The sequence below is a fragment of the Staurois parvus genome, unplaced genomic scaffold (assembly GCF_062004578.1).
Source record: "Staurois parvus isolate SC_StPar_1 unplaced genomic scaffold, SC_StPar_1.0 ptg000191l, whole genome shotgun sequence".
Taxonomy (NCBI): Eukaryota; Metazoa; Chordata; class Amphibia; order Anura; family Ranidae; genus Staurois; species Staurois parvus.
Genome location: NW_028317987.1, coordinates 2047536 through 2068343, shown reverse-complemented (window position 1 = coordinate 2068343; position 20808 = coordinate 2047536). Strand labels below are relative to the sequence as shown.

The following is a 20808-nucleotide window of genomic DNA, read 5'->3' as shown; positions in this document are numbered from 1 at the left end:
TGGTGGGATGGAGCATCTAGAACATGGACTTGTGGAGACAATGTGTGGATTTTATATGTGATGTCACAATCATAAATCTTACATTTTACAGATGATATTTTCTCTCATTTCCTTGATTTAGAGTGGAGATCCAATCGATATAGAATTTGAGGTGAAAGCAGAAGAAGAAGAGGCGTATGTGAGGGATGATCAGCAGTCTATGGAGGAGGATGGAATAACGGGGACATTTATAGAGGAGGACACTCCTACAGAGATCAGCACAGGTGGGTCATGAACACTAAATCCATTCCTCCACCCATACTGCTCACTGATTGGTCCAGAGTAGGGCGGGGACTGGGTGATATCAGCCTGTAAAACACAATTTATGTAACTAGACTGGATTTTTGGAGATTCTGGGGTTCAGCTGGCTGCAAAATGTTAAGTTTTCACCATTAGCATTAACCTAGGCACCTGGGACATGTACTTTGGGTCTCCGGCCCCATATCTGGTTCTAGCAAGATCTCTGACAGAACATTTCTCCCAGGGTTCCTTGCTCTATTATCTGCTGGCTGTGCCGGGTGGAGGGATATGTCTGTAGTGTCTCAGACCCAAGTCACTGAGTGCAGTCTCAGGAGATGGGAGGCAGCGGTGTGGGATCTCTGCAACTTGTCTACAGTAAACATTTAATCTTCCAATGATTACTGAATACCGATATTATGAGTCCTGACCCTTACACTGTATAATTTATATTTTACATTACATACTCCTGACCCCTGCACTATATACTCTATGTTGTACATTACATACTCCTGACCCCTGCACTATATACTCTATGTTGTACATTACATACTCCTGACCCCTGCACTATATACTCTATGTTGTACATTACATACTCCTGACCCCTGCACTATATACTCTATGTTGTACATTACATACTCCTGACCTCTGCACTATATACTCTATCTTGTACATTACATACTCCTGACCCCTGCACTATATACTCTATCTTGTACATTACATACTCCTGACCCCTGCACTATATACTCTATGTTGTACATTACATACTCCTGACCCCTGCACTATATACTCTGTTGTACATGACATACTCCTGACCCCTGCACTATGTACTCTATGTTGTACATTACATACTCCTGACCCCTGCACTATATACTCTATGTTGTACATTACATACTCCTGACCCCTGCACTATATACTCTATGTTGTACTTTACATACTCCTGACCCCTGCACTATATACTCTATGTTGTACATTACATACTCCTGACCCCTGCACTATATACTCTGTTGTACATTACATACTCCTGACCTCTGCACTATATACTCTATGTTGTACATTACATACTCCTGACCCCTGCACTATATACTCTATGTTGTACATTGCATCCTCCTGACCCCTGCACTATATACTATATGTTGTACATTACATACTCCTGACCCCTGCACTATATACTCTATGTTGTACATTACATACTCCTGACCCCTGCACTATATACTCTGTTGTACATGACATACTCCTGACCCCTGCACTATGTACTCTATGTTGTGCATTACATACTCCTGACCCCTGCACTATATACTCTGTTGTACATTACATACTCCTGACCTCTGCACTATATACTCTGTTGTACATTACATACTCCTGACCCCTGCACTATATACTCTGTGTTGTACATTCCATAGTCCTGATTTCTGCTCCCCCCACTGCTATATATACACATAATATGGATTCTCATTGTTCCCCCCCCATTTCCTACCAGCTGGACATTTTATATCGGATGATGTGATTGGAGCACAGACTTTTACATGGTGATAATAATGTGATAACATCCTCCAACGTTGGGCCCTTAAACAGAAAGTGATAATGAGGGAGGAGTCAATACCCCAATGATGGTGGTCTTCAGGATCAGTCCAGTCTTCATCTTGGTTGTTCTCCCCCATCCTCACTCTCTGACCTCTGGTGGGGCTCAGCCCCGCTGTTCTTCATGACTAAATCATGGACTAAATAAGGAAGTGTAGTACTTCTTCTGTTGGGAAGATGGTGATGAGTGATAGAGGGGGTGGGGACCCTCGTCCTATAATCCCCTCATCACTGTCCCTCCTATAAAAGACAGTTCTGGTTGTTTCCTCACTCTCTGACTAAGGTCTATGAATAAAGAAATGACCTGGTAGGAGATCAGAGGAGCCATTTCCTAGTTCCCTTGAGGGTGGAATTGTAAGCTCCTCAGAGACCAAGCTGCCTGATGTGGGCGGAGTCCTGGTTTGGGGGATCCAATCAGCTCCTGTCTAGTAATCCTCTTTGTCTTTGTATTTTAGTCCATGGCCGGGAGATGAGGAAAACCTCCGAGGATTGTCTCACTTTGTCTCCAGACTGGAAAGTAGAAGATGAGGACATCACACAGTATAGTCCAGGAGAAAACCCGGCTCCCTCCAATGTCCATCCGGCACCACCCAGTGTAGATGGACCATCGGATTCCTCATATCCTGCGGAACCTCAGACTGTGCGGGACCGGGCCGGCCTTCCAACAGGGAATAGCTTCTCCTGCATTGAGTGTGGGAAGAGATTGCAATCTAAATCTGGTCTTAATGTGCATGAAAGATCTCACACGGGGGAGAAGCCTTATTCCTGTCCTGAGTGCGGGAAATGTTTTTCAGACAAGTCCAATCTTTACAAACATCAGAGATCTCATACGGGGGAAAAGCCATATTCCTGTTCTGAGTGTGGGAAATGTTTTTCAGTGAAGTCCAGTCTTTTCACACATCAGAGATCTCACACGGGGAACAAGCCGTATTCCTGTACTAAGTGTGGGAAATGTTTTTCAGTGAAGTCCAGTCTTTTCACACATCACAGATCTCACACAGGGGACAAGCCATATTCCTGTCTCGAGTGTGGGAAATGTTTTTCCCAGACGTCCCATCTTTACAGACATCAGAGATCTCACACGGGGGAGAAGCCGTATTCCTGTCCTGAGTTCGGGAAATGTTTTTCAGATAAGTATCATCTTTCCAGACATCAGAGGTCTCACACGGGGGAGATTCCATATCCCTGTCCTGGGTGCGGGAAATGTTTTTCACAGAAGTCTGAACTGTACATACATCAGAGATCTCACACGGGGGAGAAGTTGTATTCCTGTTCTGAGTGTGGGGAATTTTTTTCCACAGAAGTCACATCTTTACATACATCAGAGATCTCACACAGGGGAGAAGCCGTATTCCTGTCCTGAGTGCGGGAAATGTTTTTCAGTTAAGTCCCATCTTAACACACATCAGAGATCTCACACAGGGGACAAGCCACTTTCCTGTTCTGAGTGCGGGAAATGTTTTTCAGATAAGTCCAATCTTTACATACATCAGAGGTCTCACACGGGGAGAAGCCATATTCCTGCCCTGAATGTGGGAAATGTTTTTCGCAGAAGTCCCATCTTTCCAGACATCAGAGATTTTACACAGGGAGAAGCCACTTTCCTGTCCTGAGTGAGGGAAATGTACCTCACTGAAGTCCTATCTTCCTGTACATCAGAGGTCCCACACAACCCTGGAGGTGTATTAGTGCCTTGAGTGTGGGAAATGTTGCTGGACATCCCAGTTTTCATGTGGGGAAGAAGCACACCCTGATATACACCTCAGATATACTCCATGGCTGATCTTCATCATGGAAGGTACATTAGACCAGGAGATCAGAGGCCCCTAGAGATGTAGAAGAAGCAGGAGATCATAGGTCCCCAGAGAAATGGATGAAGTGGTGGAAGAAGCAGTAGACCAGAAGATCAGAGGCCCCCAGAGACATGGATAAAGTGGTGGAAGAAGCAGTAGACCAGGAGATCAAAGGTCCCCAGAGACATAGATGAAGTGGTGGAAGAAGCAGGAGATCATAGGTCTCCAGAGACATGGATGAAGTTGTGGAAGAAGCAGTAGACCAGGAGATCAGAGGCCCCCAGAGACATGGATGAAGTGGTGGAAGAAGCAGTAGACCAGGAGATCAGAGACATGGATGAAGTGGTGAAAGAAGCAGGAGATCAGAGGTCTCCAGAGACATGGATGAAGTGGTGAAAGAAGCAGGAGATCAGAGGCCTCCAGAGACATGGATGAAGTGGTGGAAGAAGCAGGAGATTAGAGGCCCCCAGAGACATGGATGAAGTGGTGGAAGAAGCAGTAGACCAGGAGATCAGAGGCCCCCAGAGACATGGATGAAGTGGTGGAAGAAGCAGTAGACCAGGAGATCAGAGGTCCCCAGAGACATGGATGAAGTGGTGAAAGAAGCAGGAGATCAGAGGCCCCCAGAGACATGGATGAAGTGGTGGAAGAAGCAGTAGACCAGGAGATCAGAGGCCCCCAGAGACATGGATGAAGTGGTCACAATACAATAGTACGATGGAAATCTATCAATCTCTTATGTTTCACCACAAATTGAAAAAATAAAGCAAGTGTGAAGCCAAAAACAATGAATTGTGTGGTTCTCTGATGAGGGAAATGACAGATGTGGATGCCACGACACTTCTTCATGATGAAGCACACAGCACATCAGGGTACAACACTGGGGGGCTTCCCAGAATCCTATGACCCCCAATTCAGAGGGATCACCCAGCACTTGTCTATCAATCCAAGATCTCCAGCTTTCCTCCAACCCCCATCTCAGACGATGGCAGTGCTTCGTCCCATCAGATCGCTGTGCAGATAGACTGTGATATAGTAGAAAAGACACTCTCCATGGTGTCATCAAACACCAATTAATACATTTTGACTGAAATTTATGATGAAATTTGTTTTTTTATTGTTTAATAGTAAAAAGTCCAAAATATTTTTTTTTCTCAATTGTCTCGTGACACTCAGGATCATTAATCAGGAATTAATAATTGGCCGGGGCCCCTATACCGTGATGGGGTAAATCCTCAGAAGGTGGAGGGGTTAATGTGGTAAATGGCTTGGTCAGGAAGGGGGGTACATCCTCAGAAGGGGGAGGGGTTAATATGGTAAATGACCTCGTCAGAAAAAAGGGGTACATCCTCAGAAGGGGGAGGGGTTAATATGGTAAATGGCCTGGTCAGGAAAGGGGGGTACATCCTCAGAAGGGGTTAATATGGTAAATGGCCTGGTCAGGAAAGGGGGGTACATCCTCAGAAGGGGGAGGGGTTAATATGGTAAATGGCATGGTCAGGAAGGGGGGTAAATCCTCTGGAAGGGGAGGGGTTGATGTGGTAAATGACCTGGTCAGGAAGGGGGGGGGGTTAATCCTCTGGAGGGGTTAATGTGGTAAATGGCCTGGTCAGGAAGGGGGGGGGGGGTTAATCCTCTGGAGGGGTTAATGTGGTAAATGGCCTGGTCAGGAAGGGGGGGGGTAAATCCTCTGGAGGGGGAGGGGTTAATGTGGTAAATGGACTTAAAATGAAAAGATGACAATCAAGCTATCATATAAACAACTCGCTTTCCAGAATCCAAGATGGCGGCAGTGGGATCACGTATGTGTAGGGTCATGTGTTCCATGTTTGCCCCGGAGAGGAAGAGTCGTAGTCTGTACACGGAGTCCTAGCGTGGTTTATTTCCTTCTCATGGATGAAGTGTGGGACCGGGTCGGAGTATATTTTGTGGTGGGAGATTTCACAAACACTTAGAGTTCTGTTCATAAAACAATGAGCTGAATGAATGTGAGCCGTGTTCACCCAGCTGGGACGGGTTTTGGCCATGTTTTATTTCACATCATCATTGGCTCCATCTAGTGGCCATATTATTGTATTGCACTATTTTTACATCAGGAGGTATTTCAGGGAAGATACAGCATTATGGCCACTAGATGGAGCTGACGATTATAGGAAATCACTTTAACCTCTTAAGGTGGAACTTCACTCTCCCAATCAGCATTGACTATTTCTAGTCCTTACACTGCTAGCATCGGTATATAGATAGGAAAGTAGATCATATTTACTTGTTTTGAATGTTTTTTTTTTACATATTGTTACTCACTTCCTGGTTTCCTGCCTAGGAAAATGATGTCATACACCCCAACAGTCTTCGGAAGGGGAGGGAGGGTTCTCCGCTCAGCCAATGCCTAAGCTAAGGGCTGATGGATTCCAGGAAGTAAATGCTACAGGAATCATCTGCCCTTACTCAAGATGGCTACTGACAGAAATGCTGGGGTGATGTTTTTCAAAATGATTTCTCAGCAAAATAAATCCTGAAGACACGGAGGGATGGATGGATGGGGGAGTTTGCTTTGAATATTACCAATGAATTAAATAGTATTTTTGGTGTGTGGTGTTCAGATGAAGTGCAGATCCACTTTAACCGCTTGTCAACTGCGTATAACTGAATGACGGCTACAGCATGGTTGTCCAGTCCTGGGAGGGCAACATATGATGTCCTCACAGAGACGCACCCTTGGGGCGTGCACCCGGTGATCTCTGCGTCCTACGGACACAGCTGATCATGTGATGTGGTAAAAAGCCAATCACAGCGGCCTTTTAGCACGTGATCAGCTGTGTCCAATGACAGCAGATCACCGGGAAATGCAGTTGCTGGTTATTGGCTGCACTTTCCTCACACTGTCACAGCATGAGGAAAGTACTGGCAATAACTGGCAATTGTCAGAGGAGGGATCGGCACCGATCATCAGTAGTGCCTACCAGCTGTGCCCAGCAGTGCCTAGTAGTGTCATCCACCTGTGCCCAGCAGAGCCACCCATCAGTGCTGCCCAGTAGTACCACCCATCAGTACCCATCAGTCAGTGTCGCCTATCAGTGCCCATCATTGTTGCATATCAGTGCCGCCCATCAGTGCCGCCTATCAGTGCAGCCTTATCAACGCACATCAGTGGAGGAGAAAACTTACCTGTTTATAAAATTTTATAATAGAAACAAAGAAAACGTTTTTCAAATGTTTTGCTCTTTTTTTGTTTATATCGCAAAAAATAAAACACCCAGCAGCAATTAAATACCACCAAAAGAAATCTCTATCTGTCTCAAAAAATGATAACAATTTCATATGTGTACAGTGTTGCATGACCGCTCAATTGTCATTCAAAGTGCAACAGCGCTGAAAGCTGAAAATTGGCCTGAGCAGGAAGGGGGTAGAAGTGCCCAGTAGGGAGGGGTTATTTTTTGCTATTTGGCACTACGCTACTTGGTAATTGCTCAGTCATGCAACAATTTGTGCAAATTATATATATAGAATTTGTTTCACATAAATAGAGCTTTGTTTTGGTGTTATTTGATGCCCACTGAGGTTTTTATTTTTTATTATATAAATGAAAAAAATGAACATTTAAGAAAAAACCCCCCAATATTTTCTATTATAAAACATCCAAAAGGAAAAAAAATGTTTCCTTATAAATTTCAGCCAAAATGTATTCTGCTACGTCTTTGGTAAAAATAAATCCTAGTTTTTTTGAAGTTGGCAGTTTTGGTCCCAATTTTTGGGAAAATAAAGAAATTAAATATTTTTTCACGTTTTTTTCTACAAACTCACCAGCGCAGTACAGCGTCATCACGTGACTGATGTGGTGGTGATCAGGGACCTGACTGGTGTCAGTACGATAAAAAACAGAACCAAAAAAACCAATAAAAACATTTAAAATTTTTTTTACTTTTTTTCCCTCCGAGTAGTGTCCATAGCAGCACTGCACTACTCTAGGGGGATCAGGGATTCTCTTTACAATGATGATCACCGTGTCAGCAATGCTTTATACAGAGTGTCATTCATGACAGCTGTGATTACTAGTGATCTGTGATTGGCTACCACTACATCACATAGTAGAGGGTGCTGTGATTGGCCCAGGTACCATGTGATAGCTGTGGGCCAATCACAGCTCACTAGTATCAGAATGAGATTCATTCATACCATGTTTGGTGACATTGTGATCCTGATATTAGCACAATGCTGTATCCAGGGTACACTTCAGTACAGAATCATTATCTTCGGATTATTATACAGGATCTATAGAGTGACAACAGTCTGCGCAGCGCTTTACAACATGATGGAAGACAGTACAGCTACAATACAATTTGGTACAGGAGGAATCAGGGGGCCGGCTCGTGGGAGCTTACAATCTAAGAGGGAGGGTGAAGTGATACAAAGGTCATAACTGGGCAATGGGCCGATGGAGGAACTAAAACACAGTGTATTCATTGGAAGCAGGAGAGGCTTCTTTACAGAGAAGGATTTCAGGGATCCTCTAAAGGTGGATAAAGTAGGAGATAGTCGGACAGATTGGGGTAGGGAGTACCATAGGATGGGAGAGGCTCAGGAGAAGTCCTGGAGGTGGGCATGGGAGGCAGAGAGCAGGAGGTCCTGAGAGGACCGAAGAGAGTGGTTTGATTGGTATTTTGAGACCAGGTTGGTGATGTAGCTGGGGGCAGAGTTGTGGATGGTTTTGTAAGTTGTTAGTATTTTGAATTTGATTCATTGGGTGAGCGGAAGCCAGTGGAGATGACAATTCAGCAGAAGAGGCCATAGAGGAAGGGGAAGGGGAGGGGGTGGAGCAGACAGATGTGGCAGAATCACCACCAGGTTTTTGGAGGCATGGTGGTGGAACAAGCTCCAGAACTGAACCCTGTCCTGCATCCTTCCCAGCTGCTAGCAGAGTCACCCAGTGTGCCGTGACGGATATGTAACATCCCTGACTGTGCCTGCTGGACCACGTGTCAGTAATGTGGACCTTGCTGCTGACCACCTTGTCCAACAAGGCCAAAACATGACCTTCCACATGATGGTACAGAGCTGGAATGGCCTTGCATGAAACAAATTGTCTTTTCGGAACCTGTCACTGTGATACAGAACATTCTGCAAATTCCCGGAAGGGGGAAGAGTCCACCAGATGGAAAGGCAGCAGTTGTAAGGCAGCAATTTGGCCAGGATAGAATGTGGATGGGTGGGACAGTCTATTCTTTCATGGTTCAGCAAATGGGGTAGTGAAATGTTCCTGCTGAAATGAACAGGTGGTGTCCTGCTGTCAGATGGGCCACCCACTGCTGTACCATCACTCCTCTCAGTGGAGGCTGTTGAGAAGACCTGACGTTTTACAGTAGAGATCCCAGATGAGGAGCAAGGAGAAGTCTGCACTTTTTCGGGTCTTTCAGGTGCTGTTACCAGCGGGCTGCATGGCAGCTCATCATACGTCTTGTCAATCATGTGGTGCCCAAGTGGCTGGTGTTTTGGCCACGCTTGGTCTGCTTCAGTCAAAGACTGCAAACAGCAATGCTGCACATGTGTTGAAGAAAGCCCACACCAGAGAACTTGTGGAAGTCTGCATGGAGTCAGCAGCGCCCCCTACCTGTGGAGCTCTGTCGTGTGATGCCATTGGTTGGCTGCCCTTATGCCTGTCCCTGGAGGACATCCTGCCTTGTTGGAGTTCTGCCTCCTCCTCACTGTCCTCCTCTGTTCTCTCCGGCACCCAAGTATGGTCAGTGACCTCATCATCCCCTTCCTCCTCATCAATGGAGCCAACTTGGCAGTGTGCTGTGGCTGGGGGAACAGGACTGACAATTTCTTTTCCCTCACTGGCGCCCCCTCTCTCTAGGCTCACGTCACTCCTTTCCTCATCCTGAGAACCAACATCACAGCATTCAGATTGCTGCACATCCTCCAGCAGCATGGGACTGACACTATGATCCAATCATTCTGGTGACTCCTCCATGCATGATGGTGGGGCTACAGAAGGAGCAGCTGTGGTGGACAAGGAGCCGGAGGAAAAGGACACTTTGGCAGCTGTGGTGGAAGGCAAAATAGTATGAGCCTGGGTGAAAGAGGATGAGGATGACTCAGGTTTGACTCGAACCGTCAGCCCATCCCTACTCAAAATATTATTCTCTGCGGATCTACTGCTTCCACTTTACACCTACTTCATTGATCTTGAGGTGTTTGACAGTAAATTAAGAATACTGAACAATGTGCAAATCCATATACAACAAAGTGCTTTGTGCTCAAGATGCAGTTCCCTGCAGATCTACTGCTTCCACTTTACACCGACTTCATGTAGCACTACCTCAGAAGGAGCTGAATGTTGCCCCTGGTTCCCCTTTGCTTTGCCCCACAGCAAGGCAAACACACACACTTCTGCTCGTTGTCTCCAATGACCAGTTTAGGGGATGTTTTGTGTTTGGAGTTTATTGTAGAACTGGGGATAGGGATGGGGAATGTAGTCGGATCCTCCAGAATCAGAACTCTTCACACTGAGGACATCTAGCTGATCTCTTAGTAGAACACTTGTGAAGTCTCGGCTGACAGTAGATAGCAGACTTCTCAGTAACAAATAGCAGCAAGTAGTTGTAGGAGAGCGAAGTCCCATTAGCAGTAGCAATACTTGGACAAGCTCTGCAGAACACTAGGCAGGGCTCCCTTTCTCAGACCCAGGCTGACTATCAAGCACCAGAGGGGTAACAAGCACACAGAGCCCCCCAGATCTCTCAGAGTTTGCACTCACAGGTCCAAGGACAGAATGGTTGCCTCCTTCCAATCTTCCAAGCCACTCTCTCCAGTGACACCAGACAGAGCTTTGGCAGACAGCTCCCCTCAGTCAGCTTACTGTAGAATCAGGGCCACTCTCTCTAACTTCAGGCCCTCAGGTCACCCACCCGAGGCCACATAACAGCAAGTGCCAGGCGAGGCAGCCTGCCTCCAACCTGGCTGGTGCAATCCTCTCCGAGGAAAGACACTGAACCCATGTGCTCTCAGAGTATAAATACCACTCCCAGCATGCAATGGGGCCACCCTCCCCTGCAATTGGCCAGGACTGTATCCATATTCATGCTGGTCATTTGTCTAGCCAATTCCCATGTTCTGGAAGACTCTCATAGCTTCCTGAAGGCGGGCAGAAATCAGACAAACTCCAACAGAACCAGAGCAGCATGAGCAGACCTGACTAATCAATCACAGCTCTCTGTAAACCAGAATACCCGACTGAATTTACCTGACAGCCTCTCTGGTGAGCAGAGAAACACAGCTATGCTTTACCTGACTACACATCCTAGACCTGACCAGGAGGGGGCGCTACATTCATGAAGTGGTGTAAAGTGGAAGCGGTGGACTTGCAGAGAACACTATACTGAGCACACAATATTGTCCGTCTCCATGGATTTGCACAGGATTTGAGATGATTTCCTGTAGCAGCAAATCTGATGAGATGAATGAAGTAGATGCAAAGTGGAAGCGGTGGACTTGCAGAGAACACTATACTGAGCACACAATATTGTCTGTCTCCATGGATTTGCACAGGATTTGAGATGATTTCCTATAGCAGCAAATCTGATGAGATGAATGAAGTGGGTGTAAAGTGGAAGCAGTGGATCTGCAGGGAGCAGCATCTTGAGCACAAAGCACTTTATTTTGTGGATGGATTTGCACACAGTTCAGTTTCCTTCATTTATTGATAAACCCCATAAGACCAATGAAGTGGGTGTAAAGTGGAAGCAGTGGATGTGCAGAGAATAGGATTTGGAGCCCCGAGCTCTTTATCTCTGAATGTCTCCACATATTTGTAGTGTATTTGTGATGATTTCTGTGCACACACAATAGGACAGCGCTGTGACACATAATGCTCTTCTAGATGACAGGGAATCCTTCCCTTTGTTACAGCAGCAGTCCGCTAGAAGGTTTTTGTAGGTTTGGAGTTGTTACACATAGCGCGGGTTTTATCCATTTATAGTGATGACATCATTGCCCAAATCTGGGGGTCACCAGCCATTTCCACCCTTTACTCCCAGCTGGGGGGCTTTGTATCCATATACCAGATGTTCTACAGGACTAAATCTGCAATCAATGTTACTGCAAAATCAAAGGGGCCAAAACCCCTCCCCCGAGGAGTCATATATTTCTGTCCCCCTTGGTGGGAGTGGAGGTGACCCCTCTATAAGGATCTACAGTCCATACACACCCAGCACAAGGCCGGGGTCACACTACCAGACGCTTCTCGGGGCTGCAGTTCCTCTGAGCTCCACAAGGTGGGGATCTCACTTCTACCCAGACAGGAAGTCTCTATGGAAGACAGACAGGAAGTGATGTCAGGTACAGACAGGAAGTTCCATGTGGTACGAAGTACAATGGAGACATTGCTGGAAGTGGTAGCAGGGAAGGTAATAAGATGTTATTTCCTATTTATACACAGTAACCCCCCATCATGTCTTTCCTCTTCCTCCATAGTTATGTCCGTCCTCTTCCTCCATAGTCATGTCCGTCCTCTTCCTCCATAGTCATTGTGACGTCTTTTATCTCCAGCAGATGATGATACACACATATATAGTGTGGGAACCCAGATGAACCCCTTCAGGGGGAGGAGTTGATGATAATATATTTGCCCCCAAAGCTGGCCTACATGGTTCAGTTTTATCGTTCAGCCAGCGGGATGACCATAAAACCTGAAGTGATTCCCCCATCCACACATTGGAGGTGGATGGGGGAATCCTCCCCGCTGCACTCTTGTATTCTGACAATGGGGGGACTCCGCTCTCAGAATACATGGATCAGCACTTCAGCTATTGGCTGCAGCCGCTGGGGGAGTGGCTTTTATCCGGCAGTGTCCACACATGGATGGAAATGTGAGCGATCCCTGCTGAACCAGCTGAATTTCCATGGATCTATGGTCACCTTCAGTGACTTCCCCCCTCCCCCTCATCTCCTTCATGATGGAAGTCATGCTGAGATCATCTCCCATTGGCTGAGCAATATTCTCATTTGTTCACTCTTAGGATAGGTGGGACGCACCCAGGAACAATGATGTGGTTTATACGGGAGCCTCATATAGAGGACCCCTCAAATCTCCCCATCCAAATGTCCCACCATCCAGAGTCTATATGTCCTATGACATCACACTGACCTCACAGCTCCTCCTCCCAATTTTCCTCCATCCAGAGTCAGAGAATCCTATGACATCACAATGACCTCACAGCTCCTCCTCCCAATGTCCCTCCATCCGGAGTCAGAGAATCCTATGACATCACACTGACCTCACAGCTCCTCCTCCCAATGTCCCTCCATCCGGAGTCAGAGAATCCTATGACATCACACTGACCTCACAGCTCCTCTCCCCAATGTCCCTCCATCTGGCATTTCTCTGATGCTCTTAGGATGTGGGGCCCCTTGGTATCCTCACATGTAAAGTGGGACTGTTGGTCCTGCGTTGTATGTAATGACATCAGAATGCTGCAACAAGCCTATACCCTGCGTAGTGTGGGGGTCCTGTGGGGGGGAATTATACCTCAGCCTGAAGTGGGGCTTTAATAAAATGGAGACCTGAATGGAGAGGTGAGGAGGATTCTGGGAATATCATTTGATGTGACTCTTTGTGTTCAGATGTAGAGTTTTCCTCCTGTGAAGTCTGGAAATCATATGACATCACATTGCCTCCACCTCCCTCCCTGATAGAAGAGAGAAAGAAGAAGAAGATTCTAGAAGTCACCAGAGAGATCACTGAGCTGCTGACAGGAGAGGTGAGCGGTGCCGGGAATTCTGGGACATTCTCCAGTAACAGACAAGGGATGTGTCTGGATGGTGACTGTATCATTGTGTGTGTCAGGTTCCTATAAGGTGTCAGGGTGTCACTGTCTATTTCTCCATGGAGGAGTGGGAGTATTTAGAAGGACACAAGGATCTCTACAAGGACGTCATGATGGACAATCAGCCGCCCCTCACATCACCGGGTAAGAGGAGACTTTATTGTAAAGGAGAGAGCAGTACGGAGGATCCACCTAGATCCCCCATCATCTGATAAACACATAGAAACAATGGATTCAGTCAGTGTGTGTGTTTCCTACAGATGGATCCAGTCATGGGAACCCACCACAGAGATGTCCCCGTCCTCTGTATTCCCGGGATTCCACACAGGAAGGTCACACCATCCCTCACCATTACAAGGTTGGTAGGATGGAGCATTCAGAAAAAGGACTCGTAGAAGTGATTTTTTTAATGTGATGCCACAATATTGGAGTTCATGTTTTACAGATGAGCTCTTCTATTATTATTTTGTTTTAGGTTGAAGATCTGATAGATATAAAAGTTGAGGTGAAAGCAGAAGAAGAAGAGGCGTATGTGAGGGATGATCAGCAGTCTATGGAGGAGGATGGAATAACGGGGACATTTATAGAGGAGGACACTCCTACAGAGATCAGCACAGGTGGGTCATGAACACTAAATCCATTCCTCCACCCATACTGCTCACTGATTGGTCCAGAGTAGGGCGGGGACTGGGTGATATCAGCCTGTAATCCCCTGGTCACTTTCCTGAGCTGTGTTCCCCGTCCTGTATTCCTGGATTTCTCTCGGATAATCTTCCTTCTCTGTGCTGCAGACACAATTTATGTCTCTAGACTGGATTTATGGAGGTTCTGGGGTTCAGCTGGAAGCAAAATGTTCATTTTCACCATAGACATTACTAGACCTGGGCACCTGGGGTGTGTGTCTTGGGTGTTCTCCTCCCCATGTCCGGGTCTAGTAAGATCTCTGACAGAACATTTCTCCCAGGGTTCCTTGCTCTGTGGTCTGCTGGCTGTGCCGGGTGGAGGGATATGTCTGTAGTGTCTCAGACCCAAGTCACTGAGTGCAGTCTCAGGAGATGGGAGGCAGCGGTGTGGGATCTCTGCAACTTGGCTACAGTAAATATTTAAGTTTACATTGAATACAAAGATAACAAGTCCTGACCCTTACACTGTATAATTTATATTGTACATTACATACTCATGACCCCTGCACTATATACTCTGTGTTGTACATTACATACTCCTGACCCCTGCACTATATACTCTATGTTGTACATTACATACTCCTGACCCCTGCACTATATACTCCATGTTGTACATTACATACTCCTGACCCCTGCACTATATACTCTATGTTGTACATTACATCCTCCTGACCCCTGCACTATACAGTTGTGACCAAAATTATTCAACCCCCACTGAAATTGAGTGTTTTGGCCAGTTTGACATTGCTTTTGATCATTCAGTCATCTTGCTTACATTTACATTAAAGAGGCACTTGTAGGTCAGACAAATATAACATAACAGTTATAATGAAATAACCACAAATGTCTTTTCTGTGCTCACAGCATTATCAGTTTTATTCAACCCCCAAGTGACATTCAATCTTAGTACTTAGTACAGCATCCTTTTACAGTTATAACAGCTTTTAAACGTGAAGCATAGCTTGACACAAGTGTCTTGCAGCGATCTACGGGTATCTTCGCCCATTCTTCATGGGCAAAGGCCTCCAGTTCAGTCACATTCTTAGGCTTGCGCACTGCAACTGCTTTCTTTAAGTCCCACCAGAGGTTCTCAATCGGATTTAAGTCTGGTGACTGCGATGGCCACTCCAAAATGTTCCAGCCTTTCCTCTGCAACCATGCTCTAGTGGACTTGGAGGTATGCTTGGGATCATTGTCCTGTTGAAAGGTCCAACGTCTCCCAAGCCTCAGGTGTGTGACGGACTGCATCACGTTTCCATCCAATATCTCCTGGTACTGAAGAGAATTCATGGTACCTTGCACACGCTGAAGCTTCCCTGTACCTGCAGAAGCAAAACAGCCCCAAAGCATGATTGACCCTCCACCATGCTTCACAGTAGGCAAGGTGTTCTTTTCATCATAGGCCTTGTTCTTCCTCCTCCAAACATAGCGTTGATCCATGGGCCCAAACAGTTCTAATTTTGTTTCATCAGTCCACAGAACACTATCCCACAACTTTTGTGGTTTGTCCACATGGCTTTTGGCATACTGCAGTCGACTCTTCTTATTCTTTGGAGACAGCAAGGGGGTACGCCTGGGAGTTCTGGCACGGAGGCCTTCATTACGCAGTGTGCGTCTTATTGTCTGGGCTGAAACTTCTGTACCCACATCTGACAAATCTTTTCTCAGTTCCTCAGCAGTCACACGGGGACTTCTCTCCACTCTACGCTTCAGGTAGCGCACAGCAGTCGAAGTCAGCATCTTCTTTCTGCCACGACCAGGTAGCGTTTCAACAGTGCCCTTTGCCTTGAATTTGCGAATGATGCTTCCTAAGGTGTCTCTTGGTATGTTTAACATCTTTGCAATCTTCTTATAGCCATTGCCCTTCCTGTGAAGAGAAATCACCTCTTCTCTTGTCTTCCTGGACCATTCTCTTGCCTTCACCATGTTTGTAACCACACCAGTAAATGTCTAGAAGGAGCTGAGTATCACAGTCATTTTAAAGCTGCCTAATTGGTGCTTATTATGCTTGATTGCTGCTCGGTGACATCCACAGGTGTTTTCAATACCTGATGGAAAGCACCTGTATGAACCTCTGTTCTTCAGAGTGGTAGTCTTTAAGGGGTTGAATAATTGTGGCAATGAAGAAACCACATAAGAACCATTTACTACTGTATTACATAAACAATTGATGTCATTTTAGTTGCATTTGGGTAGTTACAACGTCCTTGTAGGATTTGATTCTGAATACAATTCCAAATGTACACTATAGTCCCTAAACCCCTTTACAGCATTGGGGGTTGAATAATTTTGGTCACAACTGTATACTCTATGTTGTACATTACATATTCCTGACCCCTGCACTATATACTCTGTTGTACATTACATACTCCTGACCCCTGCACTATATACTCTGTTGTACATTACATACTCCTGACCCCTGCACTATATACTCTATGTTGTACATTCCATACTCCTGACCCCTGCACTATATACTCTATATTGTACATTACATCCTCCTGACCCCTGCACTATATACTCCATGTTGTACATTACATACTCTTGACCCCTGCACTATATACTCTATGTTGTACATTACATACTCCTGACCCCTGCACTATATACTCTATGTTGTACATTACATACTCCTGACCCCTGCACTATATACTCTATGTAGTACATTACATACTCCTGACCCCTGCACTATATACTCTATGTTGTACATTACATACTCCTCACCCCTGCACTATATACTCTATGTTGTACATTACATACTCCTGACCCCTGCACTATATACTCTGTTGTACATTACATACTCCTGACCCCTGCACTATACTGTGGGGAAAATAATTATTTTATCCCCTGCATATTTTGTAAATTTGCCCATTTACAAAGAAATGAAAGGTATATATTTTTTCCATAGGTGTATTTTAAATGATAGAGACAGAATATCAACCAAAAATCCAGAAAAAACACAATACAAATGTTATAAATGGAGTGTAAAATAAGTATTCGATCCCCAAGCAAGACATGACTTGGTACTTGGTGGAGGAACCCTTGTTGGCAATCACAGAGGTCAGACGTTTCTTGTAGTTGGTTCCCAGGTTTGCAGACATCTCAGGAGGGATTTTGGTCCACTCTTCTTTACAGATCTTTTCTAAATCCTGAAGGTTTCTTGGCTGTTGCTTGGCAACTCAAAGTTTCATCTCCCTCCATAAATGTTCTATAGGATGAAGGTCTGGAGACTAGGCCACTCCATGACCATAACATGCTATTTCTTGAGCCGCTCCTTTTGTTGTCTTGGCGGTACGTTTTGGGTCATTGTCATGCTGGAAGACTCATCCATGACCCATCTTTAGTGTTCTGTCTGAGGGAAGAAGGTTCTAATCCAAGATTTCACAATACATGGCCCCGTCTATTGGCCCCTCAATGCAGCAATGTTGGCCTGAACCTTTAGTAGAGAAACAGCCCCAAAGCATAATGTGTCCACCTCCGTGCTTGACTGTAGGGATGGTGTTCTTAGGGTCATAGTCAGCATTTTACTTCCTTCCAACACGATGAGTCAAGTTAATGCTGTAGAGATCAATTCTCATCTCCTCTGACCACAGCACTCTCTCCCAATCCTTCTCTGAATCATTTAGATGTTCATTGGCAGACTTCAGACAGTCCTGTACATGTACCTTCTAGAGGAGTGGGACCTTGCGGGCACTGCAGGATTTCAGTCCAAGGCAGCGGATTGTATTACCAATGGTTTGGTGACTGTGGTCCCAACTGCCTTGAGATCATTCACAAGCTCCTCCCATGTAGTTCTGGGCTGATCCCTCACTTTACTTATGATTATCTTTACCCCATGAGGTGAAATTCTGCATGGAGCTCCATACCAAGGAGGGCAATTGGTGGTTACTTTGTATTTCTTCCATTTGTGAATAATCAATCCAACATTTGTCTCCTCACCAAGCTTCTTGCTGGTGGTCTTGTAGTCCATTCCAGCCTTGTGCAGGTCTACAATCTTGTCCCTGATATCCTTTGACAGCTCTTTGGTCTTGCCCATGGTGGTGCCCAAGAAAGAGATTCTGTGGACAGGTGTCTTTTATACACATAATGAGTTGTCATTAGCAGCACCTTCTTATATTACTGATCTGTGACCACATGAGCACCTAGCCAGTCTGGGGGAGGCAGAATCATTGTTGGTTGGTGGGGGATCAAATACTTGTTTTACTCACTGAACTGCAACTCCATTTATAACATTTGTGTTGTGTTTTTTCTGGATTTTTCTGTCTCTCTCATTTAAAATGCACCTATGATAAAAATGATAGACCCTTCATTTCTCTGTAAGTGGGCAAACCTACAAAATCTGCAGGGGAGCAAATCATTATTGTCTTCACTGTATACTCTGTGTTGTACATTACATTATCTGACTGTATAGTCATAACTTTTGTATCCTGTATAATAAGTTGTACATTACATCGGCCTTACTTCTTTTGCTCCCATTTCCTCCCAGCTGGACATTTTATATCGGATGATGTGATTGGAGCACAGACTTTTACATGGTGATAATAATGTGATAACATCCTCCAACTTTGGACCCTTAAACAGAAAGTGATAATGAGGGAGGAGTCAATACCCCAATGATGGTGGTCTTCAGGATCAGTCCAGTCTTCATCTTGGTTGTTTTCCCCCCATCCTCACTCTCTGACCTCTGGTGGGGCTCAGCCCCGCTGTTCTTCATGACTAAATCATGGACTAAATAAGGAAGTGCAGTACTTCTTGTGTTGGGAAGATGGCGATGAGTGATAGAGGGGGTGGGGACCCTCGTCCTATAATCCCCTCATCACTGTCCCTCCTATAAAAGACAGTTCTGGTTGTTTCCTCACTCTCTGACTAAGGTCCATGAATAAAGAAATGACCTGGTAGGAGATCAGAGGAGCCATTTCCTAGTTCCCTTGAGGGTGGAATTGTAAGCTCCTCAGAGACCAAGCTGCCTGATGTGGGCGGAGTCCTGGTTTGGGGGAACCAATCAGCTCCTGTCTAGTAATCCTCTTTGTCTTTGTATTTTAGTCCATGGCCGGGAGATGAGGAAAACCTCCGAGGATTGTCTCACTTTGTCTCCAGACTGGAAAGTAGAAGATGAGGACATCACACAGTATAGTCCAGGAGAAAACCCGGCTCCCTCCAATGTTCATCCGGCACCACCCAGTGTAGATGGACCATCGGATTCCTCGTATCCTGAGGAACCTCAGACTGTGCGGGACCGGGCCGGCCTTCCAACAGAGAAGAGGTTCTCCTGTACAGAGTGCGGGAAATTTTTCCCTTCTAAATTCCATCTTAATGAGCATAAAAGATCTCACACAGGTGAAAAACCATATTTCTGTCATGTGTGCGGGAAATGTTTTTCACAAAAGTCTAATCTTAAAACGCACCAAAGGCTTCACACAGCTGAGAAGCCATATTCCTGTCCTGAGTGCGGGAAGTGTTTCCATTATAAATCCAAACTTGATGATCATAAAAGATCTCACACAGGAGAGAAGCCACATTCTTGCCCTGAGTGTGGGAAATGTTTTTCAGCTAAGTCCAATCTTTACACACATCAGAGATCTCACACAGGAGAGAAGCCGTATTCATGTCCTGAGTGCGGGAGATGTTTTTCAGAGAAGTCTAATCTTCACAAACATCTGAGATCTCACACAAGGGAAATGCCATTTTCCTGTTTTGAATGTGGGAAATGTTTTTCAGTGAAGTCCAGTCTTCACAGCCATGGGAGAATGCACACTGGGGAGACGCCGTTTTCCTGTTCTGAGTGTGGGAAATGTTTTTCAGTAAAGTCCAGTCTTCACAAACATCTGAGAATGCACACAGGGGAGAATCCGTTTTCTTGTCTTGAGTGCGGGAAATGTTTTTCACAGCAGTCCAGTCTTTGCAGACATCAGAGATCTCACACGGGGAAGATGCCATTTTCCTGTTCTGAGTGTGGGAAATGTTTTGTACAAAAATCAGATCTTGTCAAACATCAGAGGTCTCACACGGGTGAAAAACCATACTCATGTCCTGAGTGCGGGAAATGTTTTTCAGCTAAGTCCAGTATTTATAATCATCAGAGACTGCACAAGGGAATGAAGCCATATTCCTGTTCTGAGTGTGGGAAATGTTTTGCACAAAAATCAAAACTTGTTGTACATCAGAGAAGTCACACAGGGGAAAAGCCGTATTCCTGTCCTGAGTGCGGGAAATGTTTTTCAGACAAGTCTATTCTTTACAGACATCAGAGATCTCACACTGGGGAGAAGCCACTTTCCTGTCCTGAGTGCGGGAAATGTTTTGTATACAAATCAGGACTTGTTATACATCAGAGATGTCACACAGGAGAAAAGCCGTATTCCTGTCCAGTGTGCGGGAAATGTTTTTCAGACAAGTCCAGTTTTTACAGACATCAGAGATCTCACACGGGGAAGAAGCCGTATTCCTCTCCTGAGTGAGGGAAATGTTTTTCAGACAAATCCAGTTTTTACAGACATTAGAGATCTCACACAGGGGAGAAGCCACTTTCCTGTCCTGAGTGAGGGAAATGTTCCTCAATGAAGTCCTGTCTTCCTGTACATCAGGGATCCCACACAACCCAGGAGGTGTATTAGTGCCTTGAGTGCGGGAAATGTCTTCTAGATTAATGTTGCTGGA

The 20808-nt window shown here is 45.5% G+C and overlaps 1 pseudogene; it reads left to right on the top strand.

Moving 5' to 3' along the window:
- The window catches only part of LOC149461851 (uncharacterized), a 48050-nt pseudogene extending 27357 nt beyond the window's left edge, over window positions 1-20693 (top strand).
- Window positions 20694-20808: the final 115 nt, after the last annotated feature.